Genomic DNA, 21924 nt, shown 5'->3' on the forward strand with positions numbered 1-21924 from the left:
CATGCCATGAATAAGAGCCCGATTGGAATGAATGATCAGCTGTTAACAGAAATTTGCCTTCCAATCTTAGGCAGATTACAAGTTAAGCAGAACATAAGCCCCGAGCAGAAATTTGAAAAAAGTATGTGCGTCAAATCAATATTCTTTTAAAACAAAGATGTCCTTCTTTAGACATCAAATATCACACTGAGCATGGACATAAAGCATATGCTGTAAATATCTTAGTATTTGATCCAGCAAATGTTTATTCCTATGAGTCATCCTGGTCACTTTAACCTGAGCAAGGACTGGATCCAGCCAATACTTTCTTCTTGAGTAAATGGAATCACTACAGAAAGACAGCTTTAAAACCATCTCTGGAGGCGCTCAGGGTTAATATTAATGACATGAAGAAATACCAGCCACAATGAGTGCTGTGCATATATATATATGCACGTATTATATATGTATGTGGTGTGCATCCAGTAAGAAACCAAGTGCTCACGACAGGTTTGAAGGTAACCTGCTCCCAAGCACACACCCCAGAACTGTACAGTAAATCTCCATGTTGGGAACAGTCTTAGGCACCTCCTAATAAAATGAGATTACTTCTGGTGAAACTCTTCCAGCAGTGTAACCATCCTACTTTACAGACTGAAAACTGACAGCTGTATCATAATACACAAGTGCATGTTTTTACCTTTCGCTTTTTTTTTTTTTTAATGAATGATGCCAGTATTTCTCTGCAGCTCCCAAAGTTTTTATTCCTGTATTGCCTGCACCGTACCTCGAAAGTTTGCTTACAACATTATCACAAAGGCAGCTTAAACAGAAAGAAGGAAGAAATGCTTTTTTTCCTCAGCATGTGACTCAACTGAACTTAACTTTTTCAGGCATGGACAAACAAAGGCCAGAAACCACTTTAACAATATCCAAAACCACTACAGCGTCCAGCAGCAGCAACAACAACAAAAGCCCACTGGTTCCAAGCGACACCAGACACACTACACACATGCTCGCACATCCCCACACGCTATCACTGCTCAGCTGGACACTCACGGCCGGGGCTGCCTCGTAATTAAGTTTCTGCTGTTCTTTTCTAGCTGTTTAATTAAAACTCCTTTAGGCGCACTCTGTCTTTACTGGGACCCCTGTCAAATCAACATTTCTCCTTGGCTTCAGTGCTCCTGTACGCCGCACTCAGCACCGAGTAAGAAACTGGGGAGAATATGAAGCCCCAATTTGAAGCTCGAGAGCTGTTGTTCCGCTCTCCTGGCTGAAAAGGCCAATAATATTTACTTCACCAGAGCGGCGTAAGCTGGATTGATGCTCGAAATACGCTGAACGTGTTTAGCGATAAAGTGCTTCCCAAAGGTTTGCTTCTCCTTAGCTACACTGCTAAGAAGAAAAACTGAAAGAAATCCATTGCATCCAAAATTTCTGCTTGGTCAGCTGACAAAATCCTGGAGCAAACAAAATGCAGAATTATCCCTACTGGTATAGGAAACTCTTTATGACCTAATTAAACACCAGTGCAGTGTGAAAAGACGTGTTTTCCCACAAAGGTGAAAAAATAAATGCACCTCTGAAACATTTACCCTTTGTGAAAATAATTTCAAAAAGTGGATTTTAAAAACTTGCAGCTTCAGAGCGTAATCCGAATATAAAACCTTCAGTTTTGTGTTTCAAGAACACCCACTGTATTAATTCCTGTATTTCTATTCCCAAATAAAGTGCGCGTGTGTATACGTGTGTACATAAAAATACACATGTCCACATACAAACAAACATGCAAGCTTCCCTCCCTCCCACCCCCAGAAGTAATTTAATATCCAGGTCTGTGTCATTTTTAACAGCACTATCTTACCACCAGTACAATCTAATATTCTGTAATGGTATTCCCCAACTATTTATAGAGATAGAATACATCACACATTGCAGACACAGATTCCCAATCTAGGGTTGTAAGAAGAACCCCACATAATTTTAAATTAAGTCCCAATGTAATTATAATAATTTCTGTTTTCATATTCAATTGCAGGTAGCACGTAGTTATTTACATGAATTTTCCTGTTAGAGGCATTCCCACAGAGATTTCCATATTAGATGTGCTGCAGAATAACTGAGCACACAGCCAGGCAGAGCAGCACGTTATCCACAGAGCTCCCAACCCAGCCCTCACCCAGCTCTGCAAAACCGCTAACCTGCAAGACTGCGCTCCCAAACTTTATCAGCACGAGGAGAAAGCAAACGTGCTCCTGCTAATACGCGGGTACAGCTGCACGTGTACTTTTTTCTCCCCGAGGCTCTGCCATTTCGGCTTGTATTTCTTGTATTCGCTACTTTGAGTCAGAAAACACCAGTGCAATCTGATGTTTCTTGCCCTTTCTTGCCTAGAAAGGAGCAGTTAAAAAAAAAAAAAAAATACCGGGAGCCATTTACATTCAGAGAGCGCAGGGCAGAACTGCTCCCTAACTTTCCAGCACTTCTGGAGGTCACTTTCCATTTCTTCATATCAAAGGCAGGCACTTGTTTCTAATAAGTTAACAACTCTCCTGAGAAACGTGGGTGGCTGGTATTTCATTGTTTCATAAATATTTTTATACTGGTAACACCGTTCAACTTAAAACAGACTTCAGGAGGAGAAAAATCACGACTGGGACCGAGCTCGGCAGAGGCGGGAGAGCGAACTTTTTTCCTTGGTGAAAACAGAGATATTTCCCCCCTCCTCTCGCTTCATTTCGCCCCGCTGTTTTTGTTTGGTTGTGCGGAGGGGGCCGCTTTGTTTTAATTTGGGTACAAAAGGCGCACTGTATAAGTTTTCCCTCCCCCTTGGAAGTGTACTTCCTTTGAAAGCGCTCCTCTGCGAACAAAGGCTGCCACCGGCCCTCCGCACCAGCGCCGGGGACAGCTGTGCGACGCAGCTCCTCGGAACCTCGCCGAGAACCGAGAAACAAAAAACCCCCGAAAACCACCGAAAAACCTCGCGGCTCCTACCGAAAGGAAGTTTTCCAGGGACAATCTCCTCGGTGTTGCTGTAACTGCGACTTTGTCTTTTTTGGATACAGTGTTTCTGCTGACTCCCGAAAATTTTCCACTTGAATGTGCAATTAACCAGCAGCGGCGGCGGCAGCAGCAGCAGCAGCTCTGGAGAAGGAGAAGCGGCAGCGAGAAAGGACATTCCTTCTTTCATCTTTTAGAGCAAAACGGGCGCGGGGAGGGAGGCAGAGCCGGGGCAGCGCGGCGAGCGGAGCTGCGCGCCAGGCCGGGCGGCCGGGGATGGTGCGGAGCGCTGGAGCCTCTGCGCCGGGCGCGGGGCCGCTCCGGCTCGCGTGCCTCCCCGCGGAGAAAAAACAACAACAAAATATGCCAAAACCGCCGGGGATCGGTGCGCGCGTGTGCGAGGGGACAGCCTCTGCGTGCGTGTGTGTGTGTGCGAGCGAGGAGCGAGTGCGAGGCGAGGAGCGCGCCCGGAGCCGGGCGGTGACTCAGGCCGGCGGCGCGGGGAGCGCAGCGGGGCGGGCAGCGCCTGTTGCAGCTCCGGCCGCGGCCCCGCGGCGCCGCAACTCCGCGGCGAGCGACTTCTCCCCCCGCCGCGGCCCCCGGCCCGCCTGCCCCGGCACCTGCGGGGGCGCCGGGCCCCCCCGGGCCGCCCCGGCCGCCCGGGCCCCCCGCCCCGCCGCACAAAGCGCCGGCGGGCGCGCCGCGGCCCCGCTGCCTTACCTCCGCGCCGCGGCCCCGCCGCGCTCCGCCAGCGCGCCGCGCTCCGACGGCAAAACTTCGCCCGCCGCCCCCGGGCCGCCCCGGCTATTTATGGCCCCGCGCCTATTTTTAATCCGCCGCTCGGCTATTTATACCGCGGCCGTAGGTTGCCGCGGGCCGGCGGACGGAGCCCTCGGAGGATGAGTTGCTGCCCGGCCGGCGGCGGGGCGGGCCGGGCTCCCGGCCGGGCTGCGCGGCGCCAGCGATGCGAGGAATGCGCGGAATGAGGGGAGGAATGAAATGAACGCGGGAGCGGGGCGGCCGCGGGGCGGAGCGCGGCCCGCCGCCCCCTGCGGCCGCGGGCGGGCGGGCGGGGCCGCGGGCGGGGCCTCCGCGCCGCGCTGACCTCATAGGGGAGCCCGCGGGAGGGGGCCCGGCCGGGGCTCGGGGCTCCGGGGCGCCGCCGGCCCGCACGGCCCGCGGCGGGGCGCCGGCAGGGTCCGCAGCGCGGCGTGCGGTGCTGTGAAACGGAGTGCCGGAGGATGCGCGGGATGCGGGTCTGCCGTGCGGTCCGGCTGCGGAGGCTCCCCGGGGGAGCTCGGCGCGCACACGCTCGCATCAGACCCCCCGGTACCCTGGGCAAGCTCTCGGGAGCGCAGGTCTGTGTGCAAAAGGCCCAACAGAGCCACACAGCGTGGGATGAGAAGACATCACACCCCAAATTGACGTGGACATAGCATGGCCCAGGGGTCCAGTCCTCACCCTCAATCCAGATGCTGACCTTTCTCACAAAACTGTTCCCAGATCCAGATTTCACAATGCCAGTTTTGCAGCACTCCAAATGAGCGAGCCCGAGTGCCGCTGGACTATCTGTACCCTTCTTGTCTTGTGCAGCCCACCCCCCAGAAACGCTGCCCAGGCAGCATCACGGACACGTCTCCTCCGCTTAACAATCCGCTACCTTATGGAAATAATTGCAGGGAAGGCACAGCTGTTGTGCTTGTGACAATTGATATTTGCATAAGCAAAACGGATAACTGGACACCTTGGTGTTTGGGAAATAAATTGCCTACTTGGATGTGCAAACACACATTTCTACCCACCTTTGAAAGTTTGCTCAGCAGGGCTACCGCGTCTGGAGCGATCACAAAAATCACGTTACAACCTCGGAGGAACAACGTGTTGGCATCACCAGGCAGCATTTACGTGTTCACACCGCACCTGAGTTCATGACGTGCTGGAGGAATCCTCAATAAGTGCCCTGCATATTAATTTTTTTTGCAACTTTGAGAAGGGATGCCCAGCGTGTTGTTCTGGGAATGCCAGGAACGTGCTTCTCCCACTGCTTTCCCAGTCCCAGCCCTGTGAGACAGCCATGCTGTCAACAGACATCCCTGCAGCCTGAGGCTGACCCCAGAGCCTCTGGAACAGGAGCCACTTGAAGCTCCCATTGCAGCTCACAGGGAGGCTGCAGCTGGTTTTTAGCTTTGTAGAGCAGGCACGGAGTGTGTGCCACGGGCAGGAGGTGCAGGGCTCCCGCTGGTCACACTCGTGACACTGACTGAAACCTGCTAGAACAGCCCTGCAGAAAAGTCTGCAACAAGTAACAATACCAAACAAAGCCAAAGACTGAGCAGGTCTTGGTCAAAGGACTGTGAGAATGCAAAACCAAATGTATTTTAGGAGACTTTTTTTTCCCCCCACACCATTCCACACTGGCTGAAAAATTTCTTCCCCAAAACAGGAAAGAAACCCCTTTACATATGCAGAATTTCATTTCTCTCCGACTCCTTCTTTCCAAATAGCTCTGGCAATATTGTCTAATAAGTGCCTGAGTGCCTGCACAATTGGTAAAATTCAATCACTTCGCAGATGTCTGCACAAAAGCCATAGTCTCCTGAGTGCACTTAAAGATTACCAACTCTTTTCCAAAGTTGGAACAGAAAAATGGGACAAAACATTGCCCCCCAACACCTATAACACAGATTTAATTTTTTTTTAGTCACTAGGCTTTAAACTCCCTCTGCTATGCTCGCTGCAAAAACAGAAATGTGAAATGTCTTTAAATAAATGTGATTTTTTTTTCCCCATAAGGCTTGCAGAGGAAGTACCAAGAATACTGGCTCTTAAATCCTATGCATGTGCAGGGCCCAAAAGGTATCACAGCTCTCTGCATGTGGAGGGAGAGCAGAGGGAGAGCTCTGGACAATGGATAAGCAGAGTTTGGAAATTTCTTACCTATAGCAGTTCTCACAAATGATAAGCGATGCAAATTTTGCAGGATCGTGCTCTCCTAGTGGAAAAGAAAAAAAAAAAAAAGAGGATTGCTTCTGCAGCCATCATTGTGGATGAGCACAACTCAAACAAGGTTGCAGCTGTTTGGTGTATCTGCGGACAGACAGTTCACTTTTGCAATTCAGAATGCAGAAGAATTGTGGAAGAATAATTAAATTCACCTGATGCCTCCATATTTTCCTGTTAGCTGCAAGCAGCAGGGAAGGCTCAGGCAATTCTGTTTCCCAGGTTCTGAAGTTTTCTGTTAGTGTCCTTCAGAGGAAGAAGTTCTCCCGCGGAAGAAAAGCAAAACCAAATGCTTGGGGAAGACTGGAAGCCTTCCACTGGCACAATGTGAAGGCTCATTCACAATCCAGGGCTCAGCTCAAGGCTGGGTCCTGGCTGTACCTTGTTCCCAGGCTCTGCGCCAATGAAACCACCAAAAGGGAGGCCAGGATGAGCAGCAAAGCAGCGTGGGGACTGCACCTCGGCCCTTGAGAAGCACAGCCAGCCAGCTCCAGACAAAACCCACGTCCTCTGAACCCTGAGGGAGGGAAATTCTGCCAAGCAAGGGTCTCTCTGGCCTCCTGGCTCCTATGCCCTGGAGATTATCCTGTCAAGCCACACCACACTGGCAGTCACTTCCAAAAACACAAACCTGGAATGCCCACGAGTTTCTGACAGGAAAAAAAAAGGTGTATTGGGGAGAGAGAGAGACCCGTGCATTTTGGCAGATGGTAAAGACAAGGTAAAACAACACCAGGATCAGCCAGCCTGTTGGTCCAGCCACTGTCTCCGTGCCAGGGGAGGCTTTGGAGGCCCGATGGATCAAGAGGGAAAGTACATTGGCAGCACATTCATGGACAGAAATCTGATGAATTGCCTGCCCTCTGTTTATTGATGAATGGCTTCTTCAGGCACACAGGTGCGCTGAGAATTACAAAAGCTGCAGAAAACAAAGGGACATTGGGACAAGCCCAGGCAGGGGCATTTCCTGGGGACAAATGCTTATCTCAGCTAGAAATGAGACATACAAGTGGGGAATATGTGAAAATGCGGTAAGAAAGGGAAAGAGTGGGATTCAAGAGACAGTCCAATAAAAGGACTTCAGGGAGAGAGACTGGGGAAAGAGAAAAGACAGAGAAAGTGAGAACAGTTTTTGAAACTACAGACAGAAGACAGGAAAAATGAAAGTTTTAAAAGGTTGATAAAAATGGAGAAAGGAGAAGCTGAAAAAGAAAAGGAATTGATGGGGCAGAAAGAAGAGCTGAAAGGAAACCAGCTGGGAGAGCAAGGGAGACTGCAGTTTAGGAAAAGAAAAAAAAGGAAGTAGCAGAAACAGGAGACAGCAGTGAGGAAAGGGAAATAGCTTCACCATGAAAGGAGTAAGGTAAGGGAGGACAGAAAAAGCAAGCAAAAGAATTAGAGAATAAAGGTCTGCAGCACTATCAAGTCTTGCATTTGTCAGTGAAAGGCTGTTTAGGGTGCAAGTCCTATTGAGTCTGGGGCAGAGGCAAGTGTGAACATGCTTGGAGATAAGGTGCAGGCTGGACTGTGCTTTACACAGAGGAACCACTTCTGTCTTCATTAGTGAGAGCGCTGATAGCAGGGGGCACTGGGCACAGGGAACACGACTTACACATCTCAGCCCAGCCACCCAAAACCAGGGGGCTTTTGAGTCTCCAGGAGATGAAACAGCACCCAAAGACACAGGGTTAACAGAATCCCTTGCTTACTCCAGGAATAAGTAAACTCTCATCTGCCTAGAGAGCACTGGCTGATGAAAACAAGATGGACTTTGCAAATTCTAGATCCAGAGCCCATTCTGGACCTGGAATGAACCTGGAAGCTCAACAACATTTGGACTCAGTGTTTCGGTTACAAACACTGCAAGAATTTTAAAACTTTGTATTTGGACTGCAGTTCAGATTAGGGAAAATGCTAATCCCAGGGAATGCTTAAAGCACTGCATAGATTAGGATTAATCCATAGTGTGCAAAGAATGAAATACCCCAATCAATTTGCTGCTGAACATGCCAACAAAACAATGCTGTGGGGAAGCTGCAGCATGATGGAACAGGGCTCTCCATATTACAGATCTCGCTGCTGAGCTTTGTAAAGCAGCAGACAGCGTAAGGAATGGAAACAAATAACAATTTAATAATGAATTACAGTAATTGAGTCGAGAGGAAGGCTGGACATGAACCACAGCCTCAGAGCCCAACTGAGTTAAAATAGTACAGAGAGTGGAAATATACAATTTCAGGCAATCCTGGGTGCTTATTTCTAGAGGTGAACTGAGAGCTTTTTAAACTGACACGACCAGAGTGCAGGGCTGTGTTTCTGCCATTGATGAAATCACTAACACCAAAATGGGGTGGCTCTCGTCCTGCTTTAGAGCAAACAATGTAGACGCAGCAGCCCCTTCCTTCTCCTGATAGCAATAATTCCCAGTGCCACTGATTGAAACAAATTGCTGTCGAAGCCACTTGTGTGGCTGGGCTTTTAAAAATATATTTTACACTACAAATTTTGTGGTGTCACTGTCCTTTTGTGCTGGGAGAGGAAAAAAAAAAGGAAAAAAATTCCCATTCAAATTCCCAAAGTATCTCTTAGATTATAAAAATTTCAGGTTTATGAGCATTTCTCAGCCTGCCTAATATGCGAATGGCATATTTTGTTCTCTCCCTTCACTTCAGCCTAGATTTCTAATGGGGTTCAGGTGTTTGATGTTAGGTGCAGGTATTTTTAATCCTCTTCAGTATCTAAGTACCTAATTTATTTTGGTTTCAATGGCATTTAGGTGGGAATTCTATTCTGGGAATTCTTCATGCTTACCAAGACACATGAATAATAATAATAATAATAATAATAATAATAATAATAATAATAATAATAATAATAATAATAATAATAATAATAATACAAACAGCAATAAAAATAACAGTAACAATAATAACAAAGGATAAATGCTTATCTTAACCATTGAGGTACCCTTAGAGGCTTCCTTTGGCTCATGGTTGAAATCCACATCCAGGGAATATTTCAGAGCAGTTAAAAGCTGCGAGATCTGTTGCTCAAGGTGGTTCCCAAGCAAACCCTTAGCTCACCAAAATGACGCCACAGGTGGCTCCTGCAGGCAGGGGCACTCTGCCATCTCAACACAAGAGATGGAAGATGTTTCACTGGAGAAAGGGCCAGGCAGCTTCACCAGGGACATGGTGTGATGCTGTCTCACCAAAAGCAGCAGACACAGACTCCCCTGGCTGCTGCCCACCCAATCCCTGGAAAGCCACATGCCCAGGCAGAAGTTGCCATATGTTAGGAGAGGCTACCAAAACCTGTGGACCACAAGCAACAGGGTCTGAAGTGGAAACAAACTGTCCCAGACATGAAAGAATTGTTAAGCAGCCCTTGTCATACAAAACCCAAAGTGTCACTGGAAGCTCTGATAAATACAAACCCAAGCTTCCTGTGAGTAGCAGGGGTACCCAACACACGATCAAGGCAGGTAGGACACATTGCACGCTGAAGGCACAACTAGACTACTGCCATCCTTATTTTACGCTGATTTTTCCATTTCTGCACTCATGCTGCAGGTAGAACCACACGTGGTAAATAAAATTTGGAGAAAACAGAAGTGAGAAGGTCTGAGCTCTGCAGAGGTGTTAAGGGCAATGTTGCTAAGAAGGAAGAAGCCAGAAGATATCTGTCCCCTCGTCACACAGTCTTCTATGCCATCTGCATGAGACTTGCAAAAAGTACCCGAGTTTCTCACACTTCATTTTTCCTCTGTGCGTTTTCTTCTGCTCTAATAAGATGCAAACCTGTTCCAGACACCTGCAAAGCTCAGGGCTTGTTCGGAGCAGAGCAGGGGAGCTGAGAGAGCACGGCACCAGTTCTCAGGCAGTACAAAACCAGCAGGATTTGGTCTTTCCACTTTCCAAGGGAGAAAGAGGGAGAGGAGAGGCAATGGAAAGGGACTCTAACAAGAATATATTCCCATTTCCTGTTAGACTCAACTTTTTAGATGTTCAAGTGAGTATAAAAGGAAATCTGAAGAGAGGAAACCCGTTCCCTAGTGCAACTAATCCTTGAAGGCCAGATTCCCATGGGGTTTTTTTTTTTTGTTAGGAAAATTACGAAGAGTAATTTGCAGTTGACTGGTAAAGAAAGAAGAAAAAATTACCTAAAGCTGCTGGGAAATCCTGGTGGTGTGTGGGTATGCAGTCAGATGGGCTCACCTCAGAGGGATGAGCACCCCTGAGCCCAGCCTCTGGAAAGGCTATACAGAACCTGCAGCAGCAAATATCACCATGTAAATCCCGACCTTTCCTCATCCCTCCCGGGGGGAACCACAAATGCTTTCCATCCAGCCGGGCTTTAGGAAGACAGCTCAGAAACAGGGGTGGAAACAGAGCCAGCTGAAGATGTAGGAGCCACTGGGGCTAGCTGGATAGGATCATCAGAGCAGGGTCCCCACTGACTGTCTCCTCTCTCACTGCTTTTTCTGTCGTGTTCCAGAAATGACAAACCCTACCTGGATGGGCAGTGTCACTTGAAATTAAAACAGCTGTTTAATGCATTTAAAATTCAGAGTTTTGCAGCTTTGTGAGCTCCAGCGGGTGGAGTGGCTGCTGTGAAGCCTAATCCTGGGTGCAAATGCTCCCTTTGTTCTGGCTTTTCTGCTCCTGTGCTCATGGTGTGTTACATCTCGCCGGGAGCCAGTCAGGACACTCTGCCAGGGCTTGGGGTGGTCCATGGAGGGGAAGGAGTGCCCCAAAGCAGAGTCCTGCGGGAAGAGCAAAGCCCCCCGGGCCTGGGGGAATGGGAGCTGAGCACTCTGGAGGGCTAGGCTTTGTCAGCAGGGGACAGGGGGACAGGGGGACAGCGAATGCTGCCAGCCCAGGGCTCAGCGGTGGCACAGGTAAGTGGGACACCCTCATGCCTGGCAGTCACAGGCCCTCTAGGTGCTCATTAAAGAGCTGGGCAGAGGAGTGTCAAACAATGAGATGAGGTAATGGCCGAATGTTTATCACAAACATAGAGAATCCTGACCTCATTTCACATGTGATTTCATCTTAGGTGACCTCACAAGCCCTGTTCCTCCACCACCTGCACAGCCTTGTCTGTTTTATGCTTCTTTTACCCTCTAGATCCCAAGGAAATCAATTAATTAGTTATTTTTCATAATCAGTCCCAGATGGATGATAACTGTCAGCATTTTCCAATTGCATTAACTAACATTTATCATTTTCAAAGCACTCTATTCACACAAAGCAGTTCATCCTCACACCACCCCTGTGCCCTAAGCATTAGTATTTCCATTTTACCAACTGGAAATTGTAATGGGAAGTCAGAGCAATCCTCACAGTAGCTAAGGTAACAGCAAAATTCAGTACCATCCAAATACACCTGTAGCACATCAGACCTTCCTAGTGCAAGCACACACTGCCCTCAAGTAGTTTTTCTTTCTTATTTACATACAAAAATCCCCTCAGCTCTGGTAGTTCTTCCAACTTTCTGGTCTCTGGTAGAGTTGAAGAGCCAAGCTCCCAACCGTTCCACAAGTCAGCTTCCAAAACACTCTAAACGAGTACAACCTTTTTGTGCCTCAAGATATTCTATCCCAAATGTATTCCAGGTACAACCAATAGCTTTAAAAAGTCATCTTTCTAATTTATTCACTTACTAAGAGGTCACAGAGTCATCTAAATTCCTTGTGGGTACAGGACTGAGGTTCACTGAAAATCAGGCCCCAGCTGAGCTTTGGTGAATTTTTAAAGTAAGCAATTAAATGGCTTGTAAAAGAGAGGTATTTCCAAGCTGACATCAGTAACTCTTGGAAAGAACTGAAGCTCCGAGGAGCTGTGTTCTCAGTTGCAGCAGAGCATTCAGCAATGTGAAACTCCTTCCAAGCACGTGCAGTGGGGAGTAGTTTGATTTATTTATAATAATGGCCTTACGCACACAGCTGGGGGCAGGTGAAGGCTTTGGAGTCACTTTCAGCGGCCAAAGGCAAGTGAAGAAGAAACCCTGGCTAGCAGTTAGAGGAAATTTGAAGCCTGTAACCCCTTCCTTGGGCAGTGTTTCCTCCTCTAATCTTGTCCACGCCAGCAAAGGGCAGTGGTACCTGGCTGAGCTCTGCCAGAGCCCCAGCCCCTGCCACCCCTCAGCACAAAAAGGTTCTGTGACCCCTCTGCTCACGTGGGTCCTTCACACAGACCATTCCCTGAATAAATCCTCGAGAAAAGCGCCTTTTTTCCAGGAGAATATCTTTTCCTCCATTCCTTTCGCGAATGTTGTTAACCCTGCAGGGCCTGCGTGGCCCCGGGGCTGACGCTGCTCAGACAAACCTCCCCAGCCCTGGGTGCCGCAGCCCTGCCCCAGGGCAGCAGCCCCCAGGGAGACTCAGCACGGGTAAATGCGGGGTGCACAGCCCCAGCTGAAAGGGAAATCCTCGGGAAAGCCCTTGGAGGCCTGCCTGGTGTCGGCACAGAGACGCCCGTGTGGCGCGAAGGGAGGCTGCTCCTGCTGCGGCCTCTGCCGAGGGCCGGCGTCTCTGCTCTGCCTTTCAAGCTGACAGATGGCCCCCATGCTTCACGGAGAGGAGGAAGGGGACACTGCCATCCACCCCCTTGCAGCAAGGTAGTAAAGCTTCAGTCCACTCAGCACTGAAGGAAAGTCAGGTTTAATGTCTTCTCTGCCTGAGGCAAGTGCACTCCTCCAAGCTGCTCGGAGGGAGCACGGCCTGGCAGGAGGCTGCTCTAGGGCACAACAGCAGGCTCTCCTTCAGAGATATTAATTGCATTTTACTGTGCTCCTGCCAGAAGAAAGCAGTGGGTTTCTCCCAGAATGTCTGTGCAAGATCTCCAATGGTGGATATTGCCCCCTAAGCTGGGAACTGAAATGGGATATGATCTCCCCTCTCCATGAGACCTTTCAGAGTGGACCTTTCAGAGAGGCAGGGGGGCTCCATCAGCTGTGTGGCCTCAACGTAGCCTGGGTAAAATGTACTTGCTGGCTTCATCTGGAACTAGGCATTAATGTACCTCTGCATTGTAACTCCTGCTCACTCTGCTCCCTTCTGCAATAAAAGAATTAAAGGTTGAAAAAGGGCCAGAGGCAATGGGAAACCTGAAGCCAGTTGGAAGGAACAACTGCTCAGAAGGAGCACTCACTGACTTTGCATTCTCGGTCCCTGTGCCGGGCTCCTTCTAACCAGGCATTACGGCAAAGCAACGGGGAAAACAAACTTACATGGGATACAGTTGTTTTAGTAGCACACCAGCATAAACATCCTACATGTGAAACACTGCCCATACCTCCTTGGTCTGTTTTCTTTTCTCTGGGTGACTGCTGTCTAACCTGCCTCATTAATTCAGGCCAGTAGAAAACAGAAAGTAAAACCAGTTTGTTTGAGATGTGGGCTTGTTCTTCTGCCCAGGTTTGAAGGGTTTGTGGCTATTTACCAACATCTCACGAGCACTGCCTCAGAAATGTGAGCCACTAGCAGTGGCTTAGCAGGGCAATGCCCAAAAGCTGAGCTATGGCTGCTCAGTCATGTCAGAGCTTTCCATGGCATCCGTGTGAATCCTGCAAACAGGGAATGAATCTGGCACCCAGGCTGCAGCACCGGGGAGGCACTCCTATTTCTGCCTAATTTTTAATCTCCAAAAGCATGAAAAGATCCATTAAAGTGTGGCAAAAGGACGACCCATGCTGTGCTCTTCCGTGGCACCACACTAACAACTGATGGCTGATGTCGTTGGAGAGGAGGAGAGCTGAGCCATTAGAAACCTCACTCCGTCTCTTCCTTCAGCGTGTGACTCAAACCAGTTCTGCAATCGGTTACAGGTTAACTAGCCAGGGTTAGGCAGGGTGGGGCCTGCAGTGGATTACAAAACTGGTTTATTCAATTCACAGGTGAGAAAACATCCTTATAAACGGGCACGCTGGAGAGGAGCAGGTGGCTTGCTGTCACTCACGGCACATGGCGCAGCACAGCGGGTTCCGAGGCGCTGGGCGCTGGCCGAGGCCGTGCCTGCGCCGCTGCGTGCCCCTGCACCGCTGCAGCTGCACAGCTGCCCTGCCTGCAGCCCGGGCTGTGCTCAGGGCTCAGCTGTGCCAGCGCAGCTGGACGCAGCGCACATCGCAGAGCAGCCCGGGCAGTGCCCTGCACACGGGCACGGAGCGCGGGAGCGGCTCTGCGGCCCACGGGGACCTGGGGAAGAGCTGTCCTGCTCTCAGCAAAACCAGACCCTGCTGTCCCCCGCAGGGTTCTGCTCCTTCCGAGAGGGCAGGCACAGAGGCAGAAGGGGAGAGCTGCAGGCTGTTTTTGCCTGCACAGCCTGACGTGGATGGGGGATGCACCACCGAGCTGAGTGTCCGAAAGCTTTCCTTCGCTGCTAAACTGAGGAAGGGCAATGCAGAAAGCATGGGGAAAAATAATTAAATTGCATCAAAAGTCTCTTGCATATGTGTTAGAATATGTGACAGATAGCTTCAGAATCTGGCACCCTCTCTTGTTATCAAGGCAGTTCTTTTTATTATTTCCAGACAATACCAATGCAGGCATTGTACAACACTCAGAGAGAAGATGAAGTACATGATCTACTTTTCTTTATGCAGCCAATAACATCATTGTATTTGGGAGTTTTTCCAGTCTACAGCCTTAGAAAAGTCATCACAAACTGAGAACCCTGCTTTCACTTGCATTAGTGGGCCTTTTGTGCTGCTCCAGCAATGTAAAAAAGCTCCTAAATTTTAAGTTAAAAATGCACGTTAGCCAATTTCACAGATATCACAGAGTATTCTGAGTTGGAGAGAACTCACGAGGATCACTGAGTCCAACTTTTGAGTGCAACGTTGTCACAGCAGTGAACATTTGTGGTGGTGAGACACCAGGACAGACTGGTGGCTCAGAGGCGCTTCCTTCCCAGGAAGTTTTTAGGAAGTTAGGATGTGCGTGTGCCAGGGTGGTCTGGGAGCACTTGATCCCACTTCAGTGCAGGGCTAGACCGAGTGATTTTCTGAAATCCCTCACAGTTCTGCAGTTCTAAACCTTTCTGGTTTCCTAAGGGACAATTTCTTTGTGCGTCAGTCAGTGTGGTCTGGTCCTGTCCCCAGAACATTGCTCTATATTTTTGTAAAGGCTATCAGCTTACCCACTGTAGTAGTGAAAATTAAAAACTGCATTCCTGAAATTGGCCCGTATCCTAACAACGTACCAAAGAAAATACACAGAAAAGGTATCACACGTCATTTAATTAAGATTGTTTCTTCTGTGTTTGCTACAGTGTAAACATATTTTCACTTCTTGCTCCCCCAAACTGTCCAGCCCAGCTGAGTTGTGAGCTGTGGTCCTAAGGACATCCCACTACTGTGCTTTTAAAAAAATGTAATGAAAGATTCCTCCTTTCATCTATAGATCCCCCAAAACTGTTTGAAGCCCTGCTCTGTCTCCATGGCAGACTGAGAAGATGTCAGTGTAAAAATGAGGCTGCCACCTCTGGTTCTGAGCACAGAAGCCTCCATTTGTTCCACAGAAACATCTGTTGGGAAGGCACCTTCGCAGTGCCTCTCAGTGAAACTCCAGATACACCTGCTTAAACATCTGGAACCAAAATCAGTGCTCAGGTTAAGTGCTAACCCACAGCTCTCCTGTGCCTTGCCCATGGAAGGGGCCAGTTTTAAACCAAAGCTCTTCAAGTGTCCTCCTGCTGCCCCGGGGAAGAGGCATGGGAATATCCTCACTGGAGCCTGCAGAGCAGCAGAGAGCCAGGGGGGCAGTCCGGCTGGGAGCTCCTTCACTGTCATCCCACAGGGCTGTTTGCAGGGTAACTAGCCCATGGTGTGGGCTGGGTTGCAGCATCCCTTCAGTGCCTGTGGTATTTGTGAGGTGCCGTCTCCCTCCGGATGCCAGGAGCTCCGTGTTGAGGCACTGGAGAGCAGCAGCACGCCCTACAGATCCCATCAGGTGGAAGGATTCACACAGGAGGCTAAAAAGATACTCGATGAATCTCCCGACTCTCTCCAGAGTCCGACACAGCTTGACAGTGATTGGTCACAAAGTTAAAACAATCCACATGAACCCAATGGAACACTCACCTGTGGGTAAGCAATCTCCAAACGCATTCCACAAGTGAGCACAACACAGGAGAAGCAAATGAGATAAGAATTTGTTTTCCTTTTCCTCTGAGGCTTCTCAGCTTCCCAGGAGAAACTCCTTTTCCCAGGAGAAACTCCTGGGAAAGGGATTCTTCAGAGGATGTGACGGTGACAAGTGCCAGTGTAGCCCAGCTCCCAAATTTCCACAATGAAAAAGAAACTCCAGCTTGTGTGGACACGACTGTCAGCATTTTGCAGTGTCTTATTCGTGCTAGAGGCATCGGTCCCGAGGGAATCAGACTAGAGCTGGCATTTCCCTGCCCTGGAAGGGAAGTGGAGCAGCCCTTGGTCGGGGCTGCACTCTGGGTGACTGCAGTAATGAGCTTCTGCAGTCCATAACTTTTCACTGTGCATTTCCTCCCCGAGGAGTCACAGGCTGCTTTATTGAAATCACACACAAATAGGTCTCAGTGCACTTCTTGGCGGTAGATATTGGGGAAAAAACCTGGGATAATTGTGAAATGCTCTGGTGGGACCTGCAGAAATGCGGGCTTTATTCCTGGCTGTGGGACCAGCTGTGGGAGGCTGACTTCAAAGGAATCTTTTAACCCCTTGGTGTTCCGGTTCCCCTTGGCTGCAGGAGAGGCACACTACCTGCTCTGTGCCGCTGTCACGCCAGCATGGGCTGAGCTCCTTCTGGGAGCAAGGCTGGCCGAGCCTAGTGTGACCTCCCTCCCTGTCCCCTGGACAGCTGGGCAGCTCCAGAGGCAGCCGGGACAAGGCCTTTGCCAGCACCCTCATCCACAAAACAAGCAGGTCTTTTTATTGTTGTTGTGACTGCAGCCCGTGGACAGAAATCCATAAAGCCTGAGGTTGTAAAAAATAATAAAAACATTGAAGGTTACAAAAAAGGAACTTTGATGCCGAGTGCCAAGCAGGCACGGCCAAAAGGGACCCGTCACAAGCACCAGCACTGCTCCTGCTCCCTCCACTCAGGGAGAGGCTTGGGTCCCTGTGCACAGCCCCTTGGTCCTGACACCAGCTCAGCCCACCCCTTCCCAGAGAAGCCCTCGGCCAAGCCCTCCTCCAGGCAAAGCAGGCTGCTTCAGCAGCTGTGCGGGTGGCCCTGGGTGGTGCTGCCCAACTCCAGTTCAGAAATTGCACTTAGTGAGGCAAAAGATCCTTTGCCAACACCTCACCCTCTGCACCCTCTGCACCCTCTGCACCCTCTGCCCATGCAATGCCTGTATTTGATCATTTCAGGGAAGCCAAGCTCCCAATTTTCAGACTGCTGCTCTGCAAGTCATCATTAACTTTGATCTGCAGTTATGTCTCATCTTGGGATGTTCTATCCCAGCATGTGAAGTGTTATGGAAGTTAGTATTTTTCTAGGGCAATAAAATATGCCTTTCAGAAAATCTATGATGAAGATTTATGAAAAAAAATAGGTAAAGTTTAGTTTGTTTTAATTTTTATGACTCCTCTGGATGGCAGGACAGCTGTATTGGCTGCATAACATATTTTTTAGAGCAAGAAATATATAGCCATCTGTTCAGCTCACAACATTGCTTTAATAGGTATCTCAAATTTCAACTGGAGAAATAAACATTTTAATAAATAACGTAACAGCAAGAAACTTGGGTTAACTGGTGGAGACCTAGCTGTAGTAGTAGTGCATCTGTTTGAGTTACTCATTACTGAAATATGCAGGTACAAAGTACTTGGCTAAGCGGGACCTTTAGCTAAAAAGCATTAAAAAAACTGCATTTCCTGGAAACCTGCGACTGAGACTGAAAAAAAGACCTGGCAGAAAGATTTCCAGGATTGTATTGACACTTGGATACATTTTAGGGAGGTGAGAGGCCTTTAGTAACCATTTACTCACCCAAGCTTTATAAACTCCTACAGTCTTGGTGGGTCAGAGGTGACCCTTTAGAGAACCTCAGACCCAGCTGGATTTGGAGGACAGGCCCCTAACTCTAGAGAAAGAATAAAGCCCTTGCAAAATACATGAGTTAAGAGCACCATCAAATTAATCCCAAAACTGTGCAGCCCCTGCAGGACAAGGTCCTGCTGAAGTGGTCTCAGTGCAGGCAGCAGTGAGCTCTGAGCTTGTTCTGAAAGGTGAGTTAGCCCTGGGTGACTGCACTGGGAAACCCAGTAACAGGTAAGCAGGAAACAGCAAAGTGAAAGTGTGGTTTGGGCCTTTTTCTGCTTCAAAAGGCTCTTTTTGCTGCACGGTAAAAATAAGTGCAAAGAGCTGTAACTCCAGGTCTTTGGTTGCCAAGATGAAGAAAATGTCACTCTCAAGCAGATGGTGCTGCCGATGCAGAAGGTCAGAGACTTGGAAATTCATTTAAACAACCCAAAATAAAAGCAAGGGCGTGGTAGAGACAGTCCATTATTACCTTTGAATATTAAAAAGAGGGTTGAGGAAGCACAGCAGAAAATGAAAGCCAGTTTATCCTTAGATTAGCTGCAGAAAATATATCTGACTTCCTTAATAAGAACTCGAGGGAATCATAAGCCACCAAAATAAATCCTGGTCAGATCCTTGGACTGACAGGTGCAGATCTCACCTGGGTGTGGGGAACCACAGAGGACACAGCATCACCATAATGAACGGTCTTCACACCAAGCTGCATTGCAGGGATGCATTCCACTTCCCCACCAGCCACCTGGGGCTGGAGGGGGCTGAGCGCCCTGGCTGGTGCTGTTCCTGGCCCAAGCTTTAATTTCAGGACTGGGAAGAACACAGAGTGGCTGGCATCTTCTTCTGCCCTCTCCAGACAGCTTCCAGCTCCAGCTCAGCAGCCTGGCAAATCCCAGTCCCTTGTGGCCAGCCCAGGTCAGATGTGACACTGGAGAAGTTACAAGAATATGGCTTTATGATTCCATAAAGTACCTTCACAGGAACTAATTAGGGGGTAAGTTATTAACGGAGAAACCACCAGTTATGAATGAACTGTCAGTGGCTGTGCCAAGGAGCTTGCATCAGCAATTACAGCCCTAAACGTTCTGGGTAAAAGCATGCTTAATAGGACCCTTTCACGGGCTGTGCAGGCTCTGTCACAGGAACAATTTAGTGGTTCCTTTGTCTGTGCCAGCCACACAAGGGCCTGGAAGATCTGTGATCTCTATTCAACTTCTGTGACACAAATTTGCACCCATCTTTGCCATTCATTAACCTCTTCTCTCCCCTCCCCCAACTCTTTAGCTCTTATGCCCGGGGAGAAAATGTGATTCAAACATGTTTTGGAGCAGCAAGAGCTCCCTGAGTTTGCAGAGAGCCCGATGAGATGCTTGTGAGTATAAACTGCCCTATTCACGTTGATCAGTACCTTCACTGGTCTCACAACCACAGAACTGCTGATTTTTCAGCAATGCACCAAAATGGATGGAATTTTTCACGTGGGCTTTCCCGGAGACACGGGACTCCACGCTGTTTCTGTGCTCTGCTGCAATCTCCCAGCAGCAGTTCCTGCTTCAGCGGTTTTCCTGGAAGGAGAATCTGTGGCATTGTGGTCCATCACTCCCAGCCCCTCCGTTCAGTCAGGCCGCTGCAGAACTCACCTCTGGCTCAGCCCCGGGTGCTGTGGCCACACAGAGGTGACACCAGGAGCCCACAGCCCAGCTCAGCTCCTGGCTCCCACACCCTGCCCCTGGATCTCCGAGTTTGCTCAGAGATGGGCATTCCCACGCGACAGCTGCCAGCCCATCCATCTGCAGGAGGCAAAACCAACCAATAAGCTGTATTCTTTCATGCTCTCCTTATCCCTAGAACAGCTTGTCAAAATCCAAGCAGCTTTTAACAGTTGCACAGCAAAACACAAGCATCGACAAGCTTTTGCAAACACACGGCTCCAAACAGAAATAATTCCCACACAAATGGCCTGCCATAGCTCAGCAGCACACACAGAGTTTGAAAACTCTTGCAAACAGAAAGAGACGTGGCATCTGACTGGAAAGAACAACTTTCTATCTTGGTTTTAAAATGGAGTTGAAAAAAAAAATTATCTTCCATTTTTATCTGTTCCTTATTAAGAATCACATCAAAAAAAAAAAGAGAAATATTAATCTTAAAGTTTCCTAAGTAAGAAACTGGCTGTTGGTACAGTATTTCCTATGTGTTAGTATTCAAGTACTTCCAGATTATGATTAAAATATTATGAGGTGCTTTTATGAGAGCTGAAGTCATGTAAGGAGATTTATACAGGCTATTGCAACCTTCCTATCAACTGCAACTTTGCTTAAGGCTACTGTTTATGCTTGCAGAAAATACTGGAGATATCCAAGGTCTAAGGCACCAGAAAAAAGGAAAAGGAGACAAGCATCTGTCATGCTACATGGAAAATGAATCCTTCTGGCAACTCCTGCCCAGCCCTAGATTAATATGGATTTACAATTAACGTCGTCAGTGAATCAAGCAGCGTTGTAATTGTTTTTGCAGCTATTCCAAAACTTTCCTCTGCACAGACATAACCTAATTCTAACTTAGTGAGACAGAGCAGCTTGACACATTTGTTATCTAAAGACCACTTCAGCCAAAGAACATAATGAAAAAGCATGGGAACTTGACTCAGAAGCAAAGGCTCTTCTTTAATATTGGTTCTAAAAATAAAAAAGCCTCTCCCCCTTACAACTCTCATTATTTCTGATTCTTGAAGCTCTAATTTTGCCCCAAGGACTGCTTCAAAAATACATTCTCTTTGATAGGATTGCTTAATACTGCTCAGTCAAGTGGGATTAGAGCCTTCTGAGGAAAAGAACATATTTCTTATTCATTTTCTTGACTAATTAGTAAAGATTACTTTGGGAAACCTTAGCTGCAGATGTATCACTCACCTCTTCCTCACAGCGGGGATTAACAAGCGGCGGGCTCTTGCCCAAGAGCAGTGCCAGGCAGGTCTGTGGCACCAGAGCCTCGTGGAGCCAGGGCTGGGGCTGGGCTCCTCCAGGAGCAGCCACCGAGGGGGCTGGCCAAGCTGAGCCCCTCTGGAGCCTCCAGCCAGCCTTCAGGGAGAGCTTTCTCATCTCACGAGCCAGCTGAGGGCAGGGAAGAGCCCTGTGAGCGCAGCTCTGCAGCTGAAGTGACAGGGAGATGAGCTGGGAGAGCAGACACGACCAGAGTCAGCTCCTGTGCTTCCCTCTCTGTGCTGAGGCTGCACACAGCTCCTGCGACAGAGTTAACCAGGCTCCTCCAGGGTCCTTTCCTGAAACTCAGTGAATTTGGACAGACACACAGTAAATACAAAGAATGTGCCTGGGTTTGTTCAGCCATGAAGCAAACGAGGACTCTCACTCTGTGTGGTGCTGGCTTTTCACTGTGCATGGACCATCAATGCATTCAGGTACTGGCACTTGAAATAAATCCTGATAAGGCTGAGACAAGACAAAGTCAGACCCAGGGCTCTGAGTCTGCAGTTCTCATTAAATCAAAAGCAGGATTGTTGTTTACATTTATGCTAAATAATGACTCGGACCTTAAAAATCCTTGATGTTGACTTACATATGTGATTTTTAATTTTATATACCCAGCTGTGTTTAGAGTTCTATACACAAGACTAGAATAATATTATAACATTATACAAGATATAATATAACATTGTAACATATATAATGTCATATATCATATCATATCATATCATATCATATCATATCTATATTTTATATATTGATATATATACACATACAACATTATAATAACATTATACAAGGGTAAGACCCAGCCATTGCATTTCCTAACGTTGATTTGTGGGAGTGTTTTTGTAATCCAGTAGGTAAAACTGTCAGGGCGTGAGGCAGAAGAACAGGCTTTAGGCAAAAAGCATGAGACAAAGGTGAGATGACCTTGGCAGC

At 48.4% G+C, this 21924-nt stretch overlaps 1 protein-coding gene across 7 annotated transcripts in view; it reads right to left on the reverse strand.

The window, feature by feature from the left end:
* TEAD1 (TEA domain transcription factor 1) overlaps window positions 1–4023 on the reverse strand; it is a 154665-nt gene extending 150642 nt beyond the window's left edge. For 4 of the 7 annotated variants that reach the window (XM_038139442.1, XM_038139449.1, XM_038139447.1 and 1 more), the window contains exons 1-2: window positions 3703–4023; window positions 2977–3126 (exon numbers count right to left, since the gene is read on the reverse strand). The gene's annotated coding sequence lies outside the window, so the exon portion shown is untranslated. The remainder of the gene's footprint in view (window positions 1–2976; window positions 3127–3702) is intronic. The other 3 variants (XM_038139450.1, XM_038139445.1, XM_038139448.1) reach the window with 1 other exon arrangement.
* Between the last annotated feature and the right edge of the window lie 17901 nt (window positions 4024–21924).

This window comes from Motacilla alba, chromosome 5 (genome assembly GCF_015832195.1).
Source record: "Motacilla alba alba isolate MOTALB_02 chromosome 5, Motacilla_alba_V1.0_pri, whole genome shotgun sequence".
NCBI classification, from domain to species: Eukaryota; Metazoa; Chordata; class Aves; order Passeriformes; family Motacillidae; genus Motacilla; species Motacilla alba.